The sequence below is a fragment of the Apium graveolens genome, chromosome 5, assembly GCF_009905375.1.
Source record: "Apium graveolens cultivar Ventura chromosome 5, ASM990537v1, whole genome shotgun sequence".
NCBI classification, from domain to species: domain Eukaryota; kingdom Viridiplantae; phylum Streptophyta; class Magnoliopsida; order Apiales; family Apiaceae; genus Apium; species Apium graveolens.
In genome coordinates, this window is record NC_133651.1 from 288,278,039 (window position 1) to 288,299,420 (window position 21,382).

Here is a 21,382-nt window from a genome sequence, read left to right on the forward strand (position 1 = left end):
AATACACAGTTACAAGATATCTCCTAATTGATATGATAATGATTCTGTTTGCTAGAATACATCAATCAGAGATTATCTACTGCAGTTCTATAGCTGTCCAATTCTTCATGCATATCTTTACTTGTTTAATCCAGATCCTCTCCTGTAAATCAGCTATTTTCCTTATCCGAAGTGTAACCGCACTTAAGTTCTGATGTAAATCCTGATGGCTTAAGTTCTGATATCTTCCTGTCTTCAGTAAGTTCTGATTTCCAGTTAAGTTCTGATACTAAGTTCTGAAACTAAACAAATCAGATTAGACATGACATCACAAATATATCTAATAATCTGTGACACTTTCAAGTTCAATGGTGTGACTGAAGATGCTAGCAAGCTGTGACTCTTTCCATTCTCTCTTAGGGATAAAGCTAAGTGTTGGTTACATTCTCTACCACCAGGGTCTATCACTACTTGGGAAGATCTTGTTTAAAAGTTTCTCACTAAATTCTTCCCTATGGAGAAGACTGCTGCAATCAGGAATGCTCTTACTCAGTTTACTTAGCAAACTGGAGAATCTCTGTGTGAGGCTTGGGATCGATATAAGGAGATGCTAAGGAAGTGCCCACACCATGGCATGCATGATTGGATGATTATAAACTATTTCTACAATGGACTGGGTGCTACTTATAGACCCATGCTTGATGCAGCATCAGGAGGAGCCTTGTGAGCTAAGAGCTACAATGAAGCTTATGAATTAATTAAACTGATGGCTGCTAATGAATACCAGAATCCTTCCCAGAGACTGACTAAGGGAAAAGTAGCAGGAATTTTGGAGTTGGATGCAGCAACTGCTATAGCTGCCCAACTTAAGGCTTTGACAATGAAGATGGACACTTTGGCTAATTATGGAGTTAATCAAATCTCTAGTGTCTGTGAGCTTTGTGATGGTGCCCATGAGACTGATCAGTGTGCTATTTCTAATGAATCAGCTCAGTTCGTGAGCAACTTTCAGTGATCGCAACAACTTGTGCCAGCTACCTATCATCCTAACAACCGCAATCATCCTAATTTCAGCTGGAGCAACACTCAGAATGCGGTTCAACAGCCTTATCAGCAGTACCCATCTAAGCAGTACAACCCCATGGTTTTCATCAACCGCAATATGCACCAAAACAGCAACTTCAGCTGCAACAAGATAATGAAAAATCTGAATTAAAGGAGTTGAAGCTTATATGCAAAAGCCAAGTTATTTCTATCAAGACCTTGGAAAATCAAATTGGACAAATTTCCAATGCCTTGCTAAATCGTCAACCTGGTACACTACCTAGTGACACTGAAGTACCAGGAAAGAGGGAAGCTAAAGAGTAGGTGAAGGCAATCACTTTGAGGTCTGGGAAGGTTGCGAATCCCAAACAAACTCAAGTTGTGAATGAAGAAGCTGGGGCTGAAGAAGAAGTAGAGCAGCAGGAAGCAGAAGTGGAACCAAAGAAGACTACTGTCGAGCACACTCCTCTTGAGGCTGTAGAAGAAAAAGCTGGATAAGCAATTTGAGAAGTTTCTGGAGGTGTTCAAGAAACTTCATATCAACATACCTTTCGCTGAGGCTCTTGAGCAGATGCCTAGTTACGCAAAGTTTATGAAAGGTATTCTCTTCCGGAAAGTGAAGATAGATGATTTAGAGACTGTTACTCTCACGGAGAAATGTGGTGTTGTGTTGCAACAGAAGTTGCCTCCAAAGCTAAAAGATCCTAGAAGCTTCCCTATTTCGTGTACTATTGGAAAAGTGTCTTTCGACAGATGCTTATGTGACTTGGGAGCTAACATCAATCTGATGCCTTTGTCAATCTTCAAGAAGTTAAACTTGCCTGACCCAAAACTGACTTATATAACATTGCAGTTGGCCGGTCGTTCTATTACATATCCTCGAGGTATTGTGGAGGATGTCTTGGACAAGGTTGATAAACTCATCTTCCCTGCTAATTTCGTAATTCTTGATTTCGAGGAGGATAAGAAGATTCCCATAATCTTGGGAAGACCTTTCTTGGCTACTAGCCGAACCTTGATAGATGTGCAGAAGGGTGAGCTCACAATGCGAGTGCTGGATCAGGATGTAACTTCTAATGTGTTCAATGCTATGAAATTTCCTACGAAAAATGAGGAGTGCTTAAAGGTGGAGTTGGTCGATTTTGTGGTCACTTCAGAACTTGATCAATTGCTAAGGTCTGACGCTTTAGAGAAGGCCTTGTTGGGGAATTCAGATAGTGAAGATGACGAAGGTGAAGAGCAATTGCAATATCTGAATTCTTCTCTTTAGAAGAGGAAGATTGATATATTTTTTGAATCTCTTGGAATGGAGGAATGGAACAAAGCTCATAAACGCCTCAAGCCATCTATTGAGGAAGCTCCTACTCTTGAGCTTAAGCCTTTACCTGAACATTTGAGGTATGCCTTTTTAGGTGATGCATCTACTCTACCTGTGATTATTGCATCTGACCTTTTAGGTAGCGATGAGGAGAAGCTCTTGAGGATTCTAAGAGAGTTCATATCGGCAAACGGATGGACCATAGTAGATATTAAGAGAATCAGCCCTTCTTATTGCATGCATAAAATTATGCTAGAGGAAGGTAGCAAGCCTACGGTTGAGCAACAAAGAAGACTTAATCCAATCATGAAGGAAGTAGTGAAGAAGGAAATTCTTAAGTGGCTGGATGCAGGGATTATCTATCCTATTTCTGACAGTTCTTGGGTGAGTCCAGTTCAGTGTGTATCGAAGAAAGGAGGTATCACAGTTATGGATAATGAGAAGAATGAGCTCATTCCTACTCGAACAGTTACGAGATGGAGAGTTTGTATGGACTACAGGAAGCTGAACAAGGCCACTAGGAAGGATCACTTCCCTCTGCCTTTCGTTGACCAGATGCTCGACAGATTAGCTGGTTACGAGTACTACTGTCTTCTGAATGGCTATTCGGGCTATAATCAGATTTGTATCGCTCCAGAAGATCAGGAGAAGTCTACCTTCACTTTTCCATTTGGTACTTTCGCCTTCAGATGAGTTTCTTTTGGTCTGTGTGGTGCACCATCCACATTTCAGAGATGCATGATGGCTATCTTTTCTGACATGATTGGTTAGAATGTGGAGGTGTTCATGGATGATTTCTCTGTGTTTGGTGATTCATTTGATGAGTGCTTGAAAAATCTTGGACATGTTCTTAAGAGGTGTGTTGAGACCAACTTGGTTCTCAATTGGGAGAAATGTCACTTTATGGTGCGACAGGGCATTATTCTTGGGCACAAGGTCTCTAGTAAAGGTCTTGAGGTGGACAAAGCCAAGGTGGGGGTCATTGAAAATTTTCCTCCATCAATTTCTGTTAAGGGAATTCGTAGTTTCCTTGATCATGCGGGTTTCTATAGGCGTTTCATCAAGGACTTCTCTAAGATTTCAAAGCCATTGTGCAGTTTGCTAGAGAAAGATGTCACTTTCAAGTTTGATGACGAGTGCCTTGCCGCTTCCTGTCATAACTGCACCTGACTGGAATGAACCTTTTGAGATGATGTGCAATGCAAGTGACTATGCAGTTGGAGCAGTTCTTGGACAGAAAAAGAACAGCATATTTCATGTGGTCTACTACGCTAGTAAGACCTTAAATGGCGCTCAACTGAATTATACTACTACGGAGAAAGTGAAAGTGTTTGTCCTAAATCCAATCATGTATGATGAGTTAGGAAGAACTTTCTTGTATTCCTATTTGATTTCATTGAAATTAATAAAAGACTTGTTTTGGTTTTATTATAGGCTTTATCTATTTAAAGTGTTTTAAATAAGATGCTCCATAGTTTAGAGTAAAGCTTCTAGAATTATAATGAGATTATAATAGTGAGATCTATAAGATGATAACTCTAGACTTAAACAGTTCTTGATCATAGGATAACTAATCGGATGTTAGTGGATCCGCAAAGATTGGTACATACTATGCTTGCTCCCTTCAGGAGGATGTCTGTTCTCATAGGCATTTGTGTGGTGACACTATATCTAGTATGTAGGTGCTTATTAGGGAATAAGTTCACTGAACATGACTCGATAAGTTGAACAACTAATGGAGATTACTCAAGTGTCAATAGTTATTCATTGAGTGATAGTTGTATAAGTGTCCTTAGACTTGAGATCGTTAAAGTTATCTTGTATATAATGAACTGTGCTTTGGTTTAGTCCTTAGTCTCAAAGACATCCATTAGGTCTATTTTGGGCATAGGGATTTATGTATAGAGATAGTTAACGTCAATAGAGGATCTACCCCTTCCAGTATAGGAAGAGAATATCCTATGTTATTCTTAGTATGCGAGTTCTGGAATCTCTGGCCAGAGTGTATGAAATTAGAAAGGAGTTTCTAATTTGAATTAATATGAACTTTGCATTATGAGTAAGAAATCATATGATTAAATTTGATAGGCCTGACACGAGATCCATGCCTTGTATTTAATCGGGATATTGTAAGGGTAGAGGGAATTCATTGTACGGTAACTAGTCACTAAAAGGTTCTTGGTATTCTAAGCAGTGAATTCATATTATCCGGATAGTCGTGATATGTTGAGAAGCATCACTCACGATGTAGAATAAATATAATTAATCAGTTAATTATATTTAGTGAATTTTAGTATTCATGTAAATAATTAATAAAAGTTTATTATTATTTATTTCTACTACCGGCATAATATTGAACCTACAGGGTCACACCATAAAAGAATATTTTATTTGATGAAATAATGAGAGAGAGAATAATTTTCTAAATAGTTTAGAAAACGAAATAATGATTAAAATAGTTTTAATTATTATTAAAGCATTTTATAAAGATAAAATATGGGGCTAATATATATATATATATATATATATAATGATATATTATAAAACCCTAGGAGAGCCCTATAAATAGAATTAGATGGCTCATTCTAAATATACACTTGGTTTTGTGAAAACCCTAAGAAGAGCTAGCCTCCATCTTCTTCCTCTCTCTCTCTCTCTCTCTCCCTCTCTCTCTCTCTCTCCCGAAACTCCATTTTTATAAAAGCTTGGTTTTATAAAAAGCTTCATCGAAGAGGATCATTCTTGGTGGATACCGGTAGAGTGCTTCACACACTGAGGAGAAACTGCTAGCAACCATATTATAAAGCTTCGATTTTCAAGGTATGGTTATGATTCCTCCGTTTTTCTGATTTATACGTTTTTCTATATGTGTGATACATGGTTTTTACGGAATAATTGTTATATCATGCTTCCGCTCATCCGTAAATTCCTTCATTGGCATCAGAGCTAGGTTCTGCATATAGAGATTCATATAAAAAATTTCAGATTTTTTTATGCATGTATGGATTTGTTATGATTTTTGCAAGTTTATTTAGATTTAATTATGAATTAATTCGAAATAATTTTTGCATAAGATCTTGACTACTGATCTGGGTTCTACAAGTGTTGTAGATCATCTAGGTATTTTTTTCATAATTTTGTGATGTGTAGATTATTTGTTATGAATTTTTAAAATTTGTTTTAATTAAAATTCATGAAATAATTATGCATATGAATAAAAATATGATTAAAATTTGCACAAGTACCCCTGGCTGATCTGATAATTTTCTACTATTGCCTGATTTAAGAAATTATATTATTTTGATTTTTATTAATTTATTAATTAAATGTTAATTAATTTATTAATAGTAAAATTAAATTTGATTTTACACACTGTTGCGCATTTACGGATTTTGTTACACACATTAATGGCTTAACAGTGTTGTAACGCATTACGCCCTTGTAACGCGTTCCTGTAATGCGTTACAGCCCGTCTGTCCACATTAAATTTGATTTTTTGGGAGTTTCGTAACTCCGTTTTGGGCGTGCAATATATCGCTGGATTCGTTTTTCCGAGACGGATCTAATGGAGTGGTCAAATATTTTTATATAAAAGTTTTGAACTGTTTATATTCCCGAAAGTGTTTTAAAGCATGTTTTAATTGTTTTAATTGCTTTTAAATGCTATAATAAATCCATACATCATTATATCAATGTGTGACATGATATTACTTGCATGCTTACTTGTTTATTTATTTTTATATATGAGATATATGCCTATGTTTACCATGCGATGATAGATTTAGGTGAACTTAAATCAAAATAAGGCGTGCTCAAGAAAATCTAGAATATGAATCGTTTCTTGCCTTAACAATAATATTATGAATACAGTCATGAGATTCTTGTGTTTATAAAACACATAATTAAATATAAATTTTCAATTTTGAGAGAAAGGATGATTCTGTCAAAAGCAGATTTCGATCTGTAAGAAAGGGGTATTAAGTGACGCCTCTTGACAATGCTCCCCCGATCTGGGAATCATCTGATTATCGATTATTGATTTGAAATATTTAATTTAAAAGGAAGAATCTCTTTATAATATGATTATGATTGTAACATAATATAATCCCTCTAAAATTAAATAATATCAAGTAGTAATTGGCCAATGACACAACGAGCTTGTGGCGGTCATAGCCTTCCAACATGGTAGAAAGTGGTTCTTATTTTTAAATCATTGTCGTTTCGTGCTACAGCTGAGGGCTTTGATTTCGAAATAAGAAATACTTGTCTATTACATAGAGATGTGTACATTGAATTAGAATCTAAAGGTCATTACGTGTTGCAGTCGTGGGCCGTTGGAGACTGATTCAATTGTACGAAATGTTGGGTTAGACTTGACTTAGAATATTGAGTCTGTCGTGCTACAACCGTGACTCAATTATTCAAGAGGCTAAAGTTTTATTAGGGAATAACATAAGATGTAATTGACAAGAGTTGTATGCCTATTAAACATCACATGACGTTTCGTGCTACAGCCGAGGTTGTGTGATGGAATGTAGGATCCCTATTCCCACTAGCATTATGAATGCTTAATTTTTCACTTATGAATAAAGACCCGATTCATATAGTGTTTTGAAATGAAATTGAATATTTGCTAAGTGTTGTTATGTGTTCATCATTTACAGATTTACTATATACGTTATGTCTTCTGCACTATCACTCCGGAGTATACTAGATGCTCATAAGTTGATTGGTCCTAATTTTGCTGACTGGCTTCGAAACTTGAGAATTGTTCTCAGGGTTGAGAAGCTGGAATATGTGCTTGACCCACCTAAGCCTGCTGAACCTGCTGACGATGCACATAATGATGAACATGTTGTGTATCGTAAGTGGATAGATGATGCAAATGTTGCTCAATGTATCATGCTAGCTTCCATGAACATTGAGCTACAGAAGCAGCATGAGCATATGGATGCTCACACTATCCTTACGCTTCTACAAGAGTTGTATGATGTGGCATGGGGGACATCTCGATATGAGATATCAAAGGAGCTGTTCGGTTGTAGGATGTCTGAGGGATCATCTGTGAATGACCATGTACTTAAGATGATCAATTTGATTGAACGTCTTGGACAACTTGGTTTTAACATGGATGCACTACAAGAAAAAAGTCCATAGACATCGCTTTTTGACCGATGTCTATGTTGTTTCACAACCGATGTTGATGTCGGTGATGTCTATTCTAGACATCGGTGGATAACCAATGTCTATACTCGATTAGACATCGATTTTAGTTAAAAAAAACAGATGTCTATGTGTTGATTATTTACATAAAATGCTATAAATAAATTATTTAATAACTAAATTACACCTAATTAAACATGTTAAACACATCATGAGCTATATTTTTTGTCACAAAAAAATCGATTTTAGTGAAAAATACTGATGTCTATGTGATGATTTTTTCAAAAAATGCTATAACAAAATTATTTAATAACTAAATTACACCTATTAAAACATATTAAACATATATTGAGCTATGTTTTTTGTCACAAAAACATCGATAATTTTGACAAAGGTGATATAAAATGGCATATTAAACATCTGTTTCTTTAATGAAAGGTGATGTCTAATTAAGCGTATAGACATCAGTTTTTTCTACAATGAAGTGATGTCTATGTATCATTTAGACTTGAACATGTTGGTCTTTCACATCAGTTATTTGTCTTAAACTGATGTACATTGCGTTTTTTGACATCAGTTTTGTTTGGTTAAAAGTGATGTTTATAACGTCACTTGACATTAGTTTTATCTTAAACAAAATGATTTCTATGTTTCATTTAGACTTGAACCTGGATTCCTTTGACATCAGTTTTTTTACCTTAAAGTGATGTACATTATCTTTTTTGACATCAGCTTTTCTTAATTGAAAGTGATGTGTAAGAAATTTATAGACCAAATTGTGTAAAGTTTTACATCACTAATTTTCTAAAAAAGCGATGTACTCGTTACTAATAGACATTTGTTATAAATAACTACATAACCAAAACTAAAACATTGGAATAACAAGCATCCATACAAATCCAACTAGTCAATCATTCATACATTTAACCATTCAATCATCCGAAAACCACCAAAACCAACCCCATCATCTGCATCAATCATCCAAAAATCACCAACACCAACCCCATCATCTGCATCAATCATTCAAAAAATACAGAATCTACATTACCAAATGTACAACCCCCAGCATTTGTAAACCTATACACCAAGCCCAGCATTCATACACTTACATTCTTACTACACAGAACCGTCTAAATTACCAAATGTATGACTACGCAAAAGAAAAGACCTTGAGTACAAGAATTGATCAGATATGCTCTTGGATGAACTGCAGAGCCTCAATGCGAACTTCATCTAGCTGTTCAATGTTGTAACACGATCGAGTCTTGGCCAACCACTACAAATTCCAAAACAAACAAAATTCAGTACATGAATGAAAAGTAACCATATCGAAAAGTAACCATATCTCAGTATATAGCAAACTGGAAGCGTCAAAGTAATACCTTTTTAGTAAAATTCAACTTGTCATCATCGATAATTTCTTTCATGTATCGCATTATTACATACGCACATTCAATCCCACCGGGTTTTTTGGGAGATCCCTATTTCATTAATTAAAAGACAAATCAGACATGTCAAATAAATCATATATATTAAGCACAAATATTAGGTACTCGATCTATTGTACTTACACTAAGAAACTTTGCCTTGGCCATCTTGTTGCCCCTGCCGGTTTCAGAGTTGTAACTTTTCAAAGCCCTACATAAAAAACATAAAATATCATACAATGTACAGAAATGAACATGCAATTATACCAAACTGTTACGTTAATAAAAATTTACCTTGATAACGCCTTTTCTAGTTCTGAAAATTGTGTCGGGTGAGGTAGTGGATTCAGAATATATATTTCCCCTTCCCAGATAACGACCAAAATCCAATGCATACTATTTTCACAAAAAATACAAAGACAGATAGGGCACATCACATAGAAGTTTGTACTGTACTATCCATGTTTTTAATTTTCAGTATTACAATAAGTACTTACTTCTGATTATGCGGAAGAAAGAATAGGCGATCCGAGTTACCCTCTCTCAACCGGTTTAAAATGTATGCTTCAAATCAGCATTCACGTGATATGTGGATCCGGGGTCAATAAAAGCAAATGTCTCCGCCAGTTCTGGTATTTCACTAATCTCAGAATGCAAGTGCCTATCGAAAGAGTGCTGATATTAAAATGCAAGTTCTGGAAAATTACAAACATTAAAAAGAAATGATCATTAAAAAGAAAAAAATGTAACTTACGCCATGTAACTTGCAACTACTGCTTGGCCCAACATTTCAAACTCTAATAAAGACACAACATTCTCATGCAAAAAATAAATTGTTTTTTCTTGTCCAAACACATTCGGCTCACATCGAACCTGGATACTGACCCCGGTAGTTTTCATCCAAGTTGTTGCATGTTTATACAACAGCTTAAAGCCCTTTGCCACTTTCGCCCCTGGCTTTGCTTGAAAAAATTGTGCCTTCAAATCCTGCAACCCGTCATTCTTTTTCATTTTTTCAGCACTTGTTCGGGTCCTTTCTTTTTTCTGCACCTGATGATAATATAAAACCAAAATAAAATGTACATACCACTTAATTTTTAATATCTTGAAATGAACAATTTAATTTCAAAATTCAGACAATATTATACATATATATATATATATTATTCATCATACCGCAACATTTGTGTAGCTAATTAATTCCTCAGGCCATGCCAAAAAAGATCCTAGAGCATCGCGGACAGTCATCATATCATCACCACGTGTCTCAGCTGGAAGCAAGGCATCTGGTTTTATGAGGCCATCAATGGAGACACATTGATGTCCAATTGGTATATCAACTCTGTAATAACCCCAAAATTTTCAACTTTTTGTAACCCTTGTGAATAGTGTTTTAGCTGAATGAGAAAACTTTTCACGCCACACTATGTAGGGGTTCTGTTATGGATATTCTGGGATATTATTAGTACTCTATGTAGTATATAAGTGTATGTAAAGATCGTCAGAATCCAATTCCGAACACTTTGGTTTTTCCCGGAAATCCACAAGATACGGAGAGAATTGAGTATAAGGTAACAGGATAAAAAGGATTTAAATTAAAGGATTATAATAGAGGATCATAAAAAGGAATATAATGTATTGAGAAAGGTTGAGGGAACCTAAGTAATAAGATCCCGGGTATGATCCTTCAAACGATAAACGAGAACGAAAGTTAAGCGAACCGTATAACAGATCAGCGATCATTAGGCAAACGATTAGGAAGTTAATCAAAGGGATTAGTGGGAATGATGTCATCCAACCAATAGAAAGAGGACAAGGAAGGGAGGATGACATCATGAGGATGACCTAAGCATGACATGGGAAGGAAGGAGGTGTGGTAGCTTTGTAACCACACAATTTCAAGGGCAAGAAGGTAATTGACTAAATCAAATACAAAAACCAAGCAACCAAGCCAAGTAAAATCATTCTCATCAAAAAAATCAAAAAGCAACCAAGGCTTTGTTCTTGAAGCTCTCGGCTTTTCACTATTCAAAAGGCAAGAAGAAATTCAAAATCAAAGATCCAAGCTTCCTAAATTGGTAAGATAATTCCCTAATCATCTTCATGCTTAGTTAGGACTATACCATGAGTTTAAGCCATTAATTCCTTCTCAATCTTCTTCATTTAATCAAAGAAGAAGACAATGAATAGTGTTTTCAAGTTTTTAACTTGAACTTTTTCTTGTTTTTCTTGAAGATCCAAGCATTCTTAAGACTTCCCAAAGCTTCTTAAGGCTTCCTAGCTCCACCCACCACTTCAAGGAAGGTATACCATCTCCAAACCCTAGATTCCTATATATTATAAGATGATTTTGATTAGTGGGATGATATTGTAGCTTGTTGTTGTGATTTAGAGTTTGGGATTTGGAATGGTAGTGAAATGGAATGGTAATTGTTGTGGTTTTGATTTAAAAGAACTTAAGTATGATTAAAGTTAAGTTTAGGCATAAGTATGAATGATTAAATTGAATTGGTTGGGATTGTTATGATGTGATAAGGATGGGTGTTGGTTGTATGTTGGATTTGAGGTTGGTTTGTGGTTGGTTTTGAATGGTTTAAAAATTTGGAAATCGCGTAAACATAGCCGTCGTAACGTCCGATTTTCTTTGGACTGTTTTTGTGCATAGCATTAGGACCCGAGAACCCCCTACTAGTTTATGACCACTGCCATTTTTAGATAGCTCATGTTACGAGCTTCGTTTTGATATGTAGTTCGTTCGATTCCGATGCACGGTTTAGGAGAAACGACCGTTTCAAGTAACGGCGTTTCGCGAACGAAACTTTTTCCCTCGCCTTACTTTGAAACATAGGTTAAAGACCAAAAAGGGTTAATTAATGTATGAAACATTTATGGTAAGTGTGTTAGGCAGTTGGTAAGACACTCGCGAAGGAATCGCTTTAAAACTCGTAAAGGTTAAATTATTAAAAATGGTGGAGCCGAGGGTACCGGAGTGACTTAAGCAAATCAGTGAGCGCAAAACAAGCGTTAGAGTCTAAGTTAGTTAAAGTATAGATTTACAAGTGATTTTGGTTTAATTCCAACTTACTTGTTGTTTATAGGTTACCAGACTCGTCCCGAGCCTTTTATCACCCCAAGTCGCTCAGGCAAGTTTTCTACCCGTTATAACTGTTGTTGTGATGTATATGTGTATATGCATGATCTTGCGATAAATGCATGTTGGTTATTTAGCAAATTCTTGCGATATATTGTAGCATGTGATATGGTATATATGCATGCCTGTTTCATATTCTTGAAATATATATCTGTTGGTTCAGTTGATAATACCTATGCTAGAGGATAGCGGTAACTTGCATATACCCTTAGTATAGGGACCCAAAGGTGAAAATATTTTCTAAAACCGGGAGTCGAGGATCCCGAGTAGATTTTGTATATATGGATATGGATATATATATATATATATATATATATTTATATATATATATGGTTATAGTTTTCCAAACTATTAATCGAATAAGGTTTATTCGATAACTTCAAGTTTATTTTATTATTTGAATATTATTTGAATATTTATTCGAGGACTTATGACTCAGTTTATTTTATTATTTGAATATTATTTGAATATTCATTCGAGGGCTTATGACTCAGTTTATTTTATTATTTGAATATTATTTGAATATTCATTCGAGGGCTTATGACTCAGTTTATATTATTATTGAATATTACTTGGATATTCATTTGAGGATGTATGACTCCTTTATTTTATTTAATGAATATTATTTATAATATTCATTCGAGGTATTATGACTCCGCTTATTACTGAAATATATTCTTTATTTCATTAGAGAATAAAGTGTTAATAATCAAACTTATTTTCGATTATTCAAATAAAGATAATACTTTCATATAAGTATATCTTTGGTTATTTAATGTTTATTTCAAGTATAAGTTTTAATACTTCTACTTCAATTATTTTTATAAAGATAATTCTTTATGAGAATATTATTTAAATAATAATATTCAGTCATTTTCTAAATATTTTGGGGACTGATTTACTTCATTAAATCAGCTTTACTCCAAACACTCTATAAAGTGTTTTCGAGTCTTCAAAATGATTTTTAAAGTCAGAGCGGATCCCAAAACTCATTTTTATATTTAAGATCTTCCTTTTTAAGGGGATTTAAATACTCGCTCAAAACCTGGGGAATCCGGCTCTGTGGTGTATTTTATATTCGCAACGAGGTTGCAGTTTTGGTAAATGAATTGATTACTTGCCCAATGTTCGGGAAGTAAGCCCATCTAATTGAGTCGGCATAAGCGACAGGCCGGGGTACGGTCTATTATTGTGTAAGTGGCTGGGTGGCAGTCCATCAACGCGTAAGAGGCCGGGTGGCGGTCCAGCACAAGGTCCTTATGAGGCCAGGGTGATGACCGGTGGGGGATTCATCCATCTACTAGTAGAAAAGGTTACTTATTGGTATCTTTGCCTGATCAGCAAGATATCTGGTTTATGCCAAAATTCTTTTCCTTTCCAAAATTTATTGGATGTTTCAAACTCTGTTCATACTTTACATAACAGAGGTTCCAGGGAATGTTTAAAGAGATATATATGTGGATATATATATATCGGGACTAAATAAAGTATCTCATAACTTTTTCATTCAATAATATTTCAAAGATTGAATCTATTCAAGTCTTAACTTGTGGTCTCATCTATGGGATGTTTTTCTTAAAACTTATAATACTTTGAACGGTGGTAGTTCAAGTAGCTTTATAAATGATATAAGTGTGGTGAAGTATTGGTAACTTCATTCCTTGTTTTTACTTATATCTAGTAAGTAATTATCTTACACAGGATAGAGATTCTATTAAGTATCCATTTAGATACTTATATTATTGTTATCACTATGTATTATCTTGCGAGCTGTAAGGCTCACTCTTGCTTTATTTCTTCATCACACAACAACAGTTAGGAGAGATGGCCAGACTCCAGCAGACCCAGCGCAAGCGCGTGGGAAGCGTCCCGCGCCTTCCCGATGATGTTGTAGCTGCTATAGCTGCAGAGGTAGATCCATTGTAGTTCAGACCATCTACTTTTGAGAATCAAATTATGTATAATTATAACTTGTGGCAGATAATGGCAATTAACTGTAAATTTATCAAGTAATCATTTTGGGTTGTAATAACTTTTAAATGGTGGATTCAAAGACTTGTATTTATTTCAATTTCATCTCTGAGACTATAACGGGTTGTGGTGTGTGTTAGTATGGGGTCACAGCATGAGGTTATTATTATTAATTAAGTGAAGTGATATTGTGGAAAGAAAGACCGTGACAACCCGGATCCCCGACCCCGGATCTGGGGGTGTTACAAACTCCATGTACCAAATAAGTTCAATTATCCTCGCGAGGATATACCATACCAAATGCAACCTTATTCTCTAGTCTCTCGACAGATAGCTCACAAGATCGTTGGGCCTATAATATTTAAATAAACAAAATTAAAAAATTAAGGTAACAATGATTTACCTTAGTAAGATAAATGACAAGGTTGCTCAAAAATTAAAATAACTTACGTGACTTTTAGGAGGTGAAGGCCAAGTTGGGCCATCTGTAAAAACACAATCATCATCTTCATATACCAACACAACTCCTCTTGCAGGTGGTGGATTTGACTTCATTTTTTTTTATCCTTTTGCGGATCGAAACTTGCCTTTTCAGACGGCATTGGAGAGTGAAAAGTACCTCCACTTTCGATCACTGACTTCAAGCGATCAATCTCTGCCTCGAGAGCTTGCGTTTTTTTTCAAGCAGTTCATCCCTTTATCGATCACGGGCCATCAACTCTGCCTTTATGATTTGAAGCTTTGGCTCTCTCGGAAAATTAAAGTATTATTTTGGAGTGATGTACCCTCCAACAGCCCGAACCCTCCGAGAATGCTCACGACTCTCCAAAGCCGTTGTCAGAACATCTTCAGCACCAGAAAACTGAATCTTACCCTTCTTCTTTTTTTCCAACAATGCGTTCTGTTAACAAGAAAATAAATTAAAAGAAAATAAATTAACCAAAATGGAGTTAACTAGTTTTCAGTAAAAGATAAATTATAATTATTTCGCATAATTGTAATCAGTATGATTAAAGACCAATTAACTATACCTATTTAAATTACACAAGCTTGCTAAATCAAACATAAAAAAACCAATACAAAACATTGACAGGGGTCCTATTTATACTGATTCGCCTACTTTACTGATTTATGTCGTCCTAATTTTAATGATTCGCCTACTTTAATGTAATTTAACCAAAATTAAAACTTACAATTTTATCGCATACAACAGCCAAATCTTCATCAACCTCTTCGACCGCTTGTCCGTTTCCGCTTACGAGCCTTTTGCCAAAAAATCGCTCTATCCGGTTCTTCTCCCGGATTCAACCTTCCTTTTTTTATCCATTACAAATAAAATTAAATACAGTAATACAAATAACTCCAGGGCTAAAAAATGTAGGACTCTAATTTATTATGGACTGACCTATTATAAATTAAATACAGTTATACAATTAAATGAACTTTTCTTACCTCATCTTCTTTTAAACCGATGTAGCCCTTTCTTGACAACCGGTGATGATATTTTCTATTGGACACTCTTTCACTTTGTGTTTCATGAATTTCCTAAAACATGTCACAAGATTACAAAAATTACAACAGACGATGCAAAAAAATCACCAAAATCATATATTACAAAATTAAAACATACCTTCCACTTAGAATCAGTCCTCTGTCTCACAAACCTTTTCCAGGTTGCCTTACTAACATAACCATAGCCTCTTGGTGGCTTACTCAGCTTCTTCTTTTTTCCAATAAATGGTAGCATATACTTTCTCATCAAATTAGTCTTAATCTGTCGCCATTTAGAGCCTGCTGATTTTAGGACCATATTTTCAATTTCTGGTTTAACTTTGAAGGTAGCCTGAAAAAACATTTCACAAAATCATAATAGGAAAAACTTATATTCAAGATCTACAGTTGATAATAATTTTTTACAATTGATCTAGTACCTGAAGATCTAACCAAAGCTTTGATTTTAATTCAGGGTCTACATTTGGCCACGTAGGAATGTCGATTGGAATCGTAGTCCTGGCCAACATACCAATGTAAGACTGTAAACGGGCTCTAGTTTTCCCATTAGGAATCCCCCATTCATTGGCAGTGACTTTAACTTTCTTCCCACGAGCTTTCTTGATAATCACTTTGTACATTGCGCATACGCCTCGCTTACCCCCAGACTTCCTTGTAGCAGTATTAGTTGTAGTATTTGTCTGTTCTGAGTTAGTCGGTTGAGATTCCGATGCATGCCCTTCATTGTTTTCATCATTGTTCGGAACATCCTCCAGCCGCTTGGGGCTTCCACCGCTAAGATTCTGTGATGCAGTCTTTTCTGATTGCTTTCGTATTTGCTTTTTTGGTGCCATTCTTTCCTCTTCCTCTAATCTGAAAAATTAACTAATATTTAACAGATTAGAACAACTACACAGTTCACGGTATAATGTCTAACAAATATGCAGAAAATTAAACAAAATTCTCATTTAATGGTCAAGAAAAATTACAGATAAACTTCTATAACTACATTGAAAAGTTACAAGAAAACAGAGATCACAAGATACATTACAAATAACAAGAAAAGTTACAAATAACAAGAAAAATTACAAATAAGGAGAATATATAGCTAGACTCCTATAACTTTTTGACCCATATACCCTCAATATTTTCTCTTCTATTACAAACACTTGCATCATCAATACTAGTAGGGTCACATGTAGGGATATTAGAACAGAATGGGGGAGGGTTCTAGGAGGTGTCTTCAGGAGCATCTTTATTATAAACATCATGATAGTCTCGAGTTTTCGCCGATAACACAACAGACCAATTAGCATCAACTGGATCCTCAATATAAAATACTTGGTTGACTTGGTCAACAGAGACATATTTGTCTTTTTTGTGACCTGGTCGATTAAAGTTGACAAGGGTGAAACCAAGATCATCGGACTTGACACCTTTGTCACTTGCTGCCCATGTACATAAAAACAGAGGGGCCTTGAATGCGTGGTAGTCTAATTCCCATATTTCCCTGATCACCCCATAAAATTTTAAATCATTCTCTATAGGATTCATGTCCTTAGAACTAGAGACTTGGACTGTCCTCGCAACTAATGACACACCATTATTCTGAACTACCCTTGCATTATCTCGATCCTTTGTGTGGTATCGGACCCCTTCAACAACATAACTTTCGTAAGTCAAAACTGAAAATGAAGGTTTCCCAGCCAACCATCTTATAGTTTCAGATACGGCTTCCGCATTCTCCCTCATTTCTGTACTGACCTACATATAATTTATTGATGCATATAAGTGGCTACAAATTTAAAAACAAGACTTATAAAAATAAAAGAGAAGGAAAAAGAATGTAAACCAACTTTTTGTTCAAACCAATCGGCAAATTGTCAATTATGCTCTCCCAATAGCCACTGTACACTCTTCTTTTTCCCTCGATAAATCTCTTCCAAATATTTTTTATGCAACCTGAAATTACTTACATCAAATTCGACTAAACTATACCAAATACAACTTTAACAATTATATGTATACTTTTTATGTTTTACTTAAATAACATATGGTTCCACTTCCGAATTATTACGAAGAACTGAAAGATGAGCCTCATCTCGTTCTTTTTCCGCAACTGACTTCATAGTCACACCACCGATTGGACTAGAAATTTTTTCTTCATCTTTCGGAAGACCGACAGTTCTACTACTCCCGCTATAGAACTCACTACAAAATTCTATTGAATCTTCTTTCAGGTAACATTCAGCTATAGAACCTTCTGGATAGAATCGGTTTCTTACATAACTCTTCAATATTTTATTGAAGCGTTCAAATGGAAACATCCATCTACAAAAAACTGGTCCACATAATCGCAGTTCCCTTACTAGGTGGACCATAAGATGTATCATAACATCAAAAAATGACGGAGATAATATCTTCTCTAACTCACACAGGGTCAATATCACATCTGCTTGTAATTTATTCAACTTCGACACATCTACAACTTTGTTGCACAGAGAGTTGAAGAAAAAACACAACCTTATGATACTAACCCTAACATTTTTCGGAAGCACTGAATGAATGCAAACATTTAGTAGTTGTTGGAGAAGGATATGGCAGTCATGGGACTTTAAACCATACAACTTCATATCAATCATCGATACACAGTTTCTTATATTTGAAGCATGTCCGTATGGAAGTTTCATGCCGTACAATGATGGCAATATTGTTTGTTTTTCTTTCCGGGAGAGAGTATAAGGGGCAGGAGGTAGGTATGTTCTTTTCTCACCTACTTCTGGAGCTAAATCAAGCTGTATTCCCATGTCAACCAAATCAAGACGCGAGGCAAGGCTGTCTTTACTCTTGAATTTCATGTGCAGAAGTGTCCCAATTATATTATCACACACGTTCTTTTTGACGTGCATGACATCTAAACAATGTCAAACATGGTGAAACTTCCAATACTCTAACTCAAAAAAAACTGACTGTTTTTTCCATGAAGACTCCACCTTTTTTGGTTTCCCCCTTCCCAAAACTGAACCTAAGTTGCTGTTGTTGCCCCAACACTTCCTCTCCGCTAAGTGGTTCAGGTGACAACCAAATTCTTGTTCTCCATTAAAAGCTGTCCTTTGTCTCCTATACGGATGATAAAGATCTAAATACCGACGATATCCTTGGTAGCTCATTTTTCTACTACGACTTAGATATTTAGCCACGGTCTGATCACCGCATACTGGACAGGCCCTATAACCCTTATTAACGCACCCCGACAAATTTCCATATCCCGGGAAGTCATTTATTGTCCACATCAAGATTGCCTTTAGAGTGAAAAAGGATTTGGTATGGGCATTGTACACGTTTGGTTCATCTTCCTCCCACAATTTTTTTAAATCGTCGATCAGTGGCTGGAGATATACGTCAATATCATTACCAGGGTCTTGTGGGCCTGAAATTAATGTTGTTAACATCATAAACTTCCTCTTCATGCATAACCATGGAGGAAGATTATATGTTACTAACATAACTGGCCAGCAGCTGTACCGATTATTTAATCCATTGTTGTGTGGATTTATACCATCGGCCGCTAATCCTAAACGTATATTTATTGCCTCGCTACCAAACTCAGGCCACCTACAATCTACATTTCTCCAAGAAGGAGAATCAGAGGGGTGACGCATCTTTCCATCTTTGCATCGATTATTTGCATGCCAACTCAGTAATTCAGCAGTAGATGAAGATTTAAACATTCTTTTAAATTTGGGGATTATCGAAAAATACCACATAACCTTAGCTGGCACATTTACCCTAACTTGACCATCTTTCCCAACTTTCCAGCGAAAGAGATGGCATTTGGGACACTCGGAAGAAGACTCGAGAATTGGACCCCTGTATAATACGCAGTCATTTGGACAAGCATGGAATTTAATATACTCGAGGCCTAAATCAGTCAAGGTTTTCTTGGCTTCATATATATTAGACGGAGGCAGATTATCTTTAGGAAGAATTGATCCAATTGATTGAAGCAGATCAGTAAAAGCTTTATCGGAAACTCCAAACCTAGCCTTCCAATTATGTAATTTTAAGACCGACTCCAGTTTAGTACACTCACTTCCCTCAAACAGAGGTTGTTCTACATCGGCAACAAACCTCTTAAAGTTATCTGACTCTTTATCGCAATCTTCCCTACTATAGGATGCTTCACACACGTTAAATGTTTCTGAAATTGGTATGGGCTTCGTGGGAGGACAAGTACTACCAACAGATGACCTAGTACTATTATCATGGTTTTCTCCATGCCAAATCCAATCAGAATATCCTAAACTAAACCCTGATTCATAAAGATGACCTCTGATTATATTCACAGAAAACTTTTTGAAGTTAGAGCAGTATGCACAAGGAAAAGGAATTTTCTTGGGGTTTTTAGCATTTTCCTCGGCATATATCAAGAAGTTTTCAACACCAATTTCATACTGTAGAGAATCCCTATCGGCTTTTATCCAAGACTTATCCATTTAAAACCACCTGGTATGTCACTAAAAAATTCAGTATAAGGCTTATATTTATTTTATAAGTCTAATATTTATTTTAGAAGTCTAACTTGATTTTAAGTATGACATCCACACATAGGGCAGACTATAAACGACATAAGAAAACTGAGAATTCATATTATACATAATGCATATTATACATTTTAATGTTATATATTTTATTATAATATGATATGAATCGATTTGTAATGCATTACGTAATTCATATTATACATTTAATTATAGTACTAGTACTATATATTAACTAGTCATTCAGTACTTAATGTATAATCACTATATAATTAACTATAATTAACCATAGTATAATAGTCAGATCACGGATGCAGATTATCAAATTATAAATGTACTATTTTCAACTAAACACTTGCATACACAATGACTAAATTAACCACACACTTGCATACAAAATTCAGAACACGACTACATTTAAATATAACATACTAATACCAAAATGAATTCTCCTGCACATAATTGCAAATAAAACAAAACTGAGATTTCATATAATATATAATGCATATTATACACAACACATAGATCAACATAAGAACCAACTACATAGCAAATAGACAAAAAAACACTATCAAAACTAACAAAACAAATCAAATGTATAAGCGTACAAAACAGAGTTAGAAAAGAAAACTCACCGAAGATCGAAAAATTAAACAGCACTAATGTCTTGCAAAAACAAATCACAACATTACAAACAAATGAAAATCTAATTAATAAAAATAAACAAAAATAAACAAAAATACAAATGTACAACCAAAAACACCCAAATTACCTAAAGCTTTAAATCTTTTTCTCAGATTAGGTCCTGTATACAACAAGAAGAAAAGTATTAGCAACAAGTTTAGACATTAAATTAATAAAAAAAATAAGGGTTTCGAATTAGATAAAACCCCAATTTACAAAATTAGGGCTTTGAATTCAAAAATCCTCAACTTTTAAAACTGGTCTTCATGCAGAGAAGACCAGTTCGATTCAAGTAGATATAACACTTACCGATGTAGAGAGGTTAACTGAAAGAGGCTTAACGGAGAGATTGAGAGCGGAGAGAGAGAGAGAGAGAGAGAGAGAGAGAGAGAGAGAGAGAGAGAGAGAGAGAGAGAGAGAGAGGTTCCAGAGACAGGTTCGAGAGAGAGAGAGGTGAGAGAGAGAGAGAGGTTCGAGAGATAGTGATGGTGAGATGATGGTCGGAGTTCAGAGAGATTGTGACGGGAGAGAGGTTCGATCGAGAGAGAGTGAGGTTCGAGAGAGAGAGAGGGGGCTTCGAGAGAGAGAGAGAGAGAGAGAGAGTTTCTGTTAG

The 21,382-nt window shown here is 35.4% G+C and overlaps 1 non-coding gene across 1 annotated transcript; it reads right to left on the reverse strand.

Moving 5' to 3' along the window:
* Positions 1-508: 508 nt before the first annotated feature.
* LOC141663137 (small nucleolar RNA R71) lies at positions 509-615 on the reverse strand. The gene has a single exon (XR_012551221.1). It is a non-coding gene; the product is annotated as a small nucleolar RNA R71 (small nucleolar RNA).
* Positions 616-21,382: the final 20,767 nt, after the last annotated feature.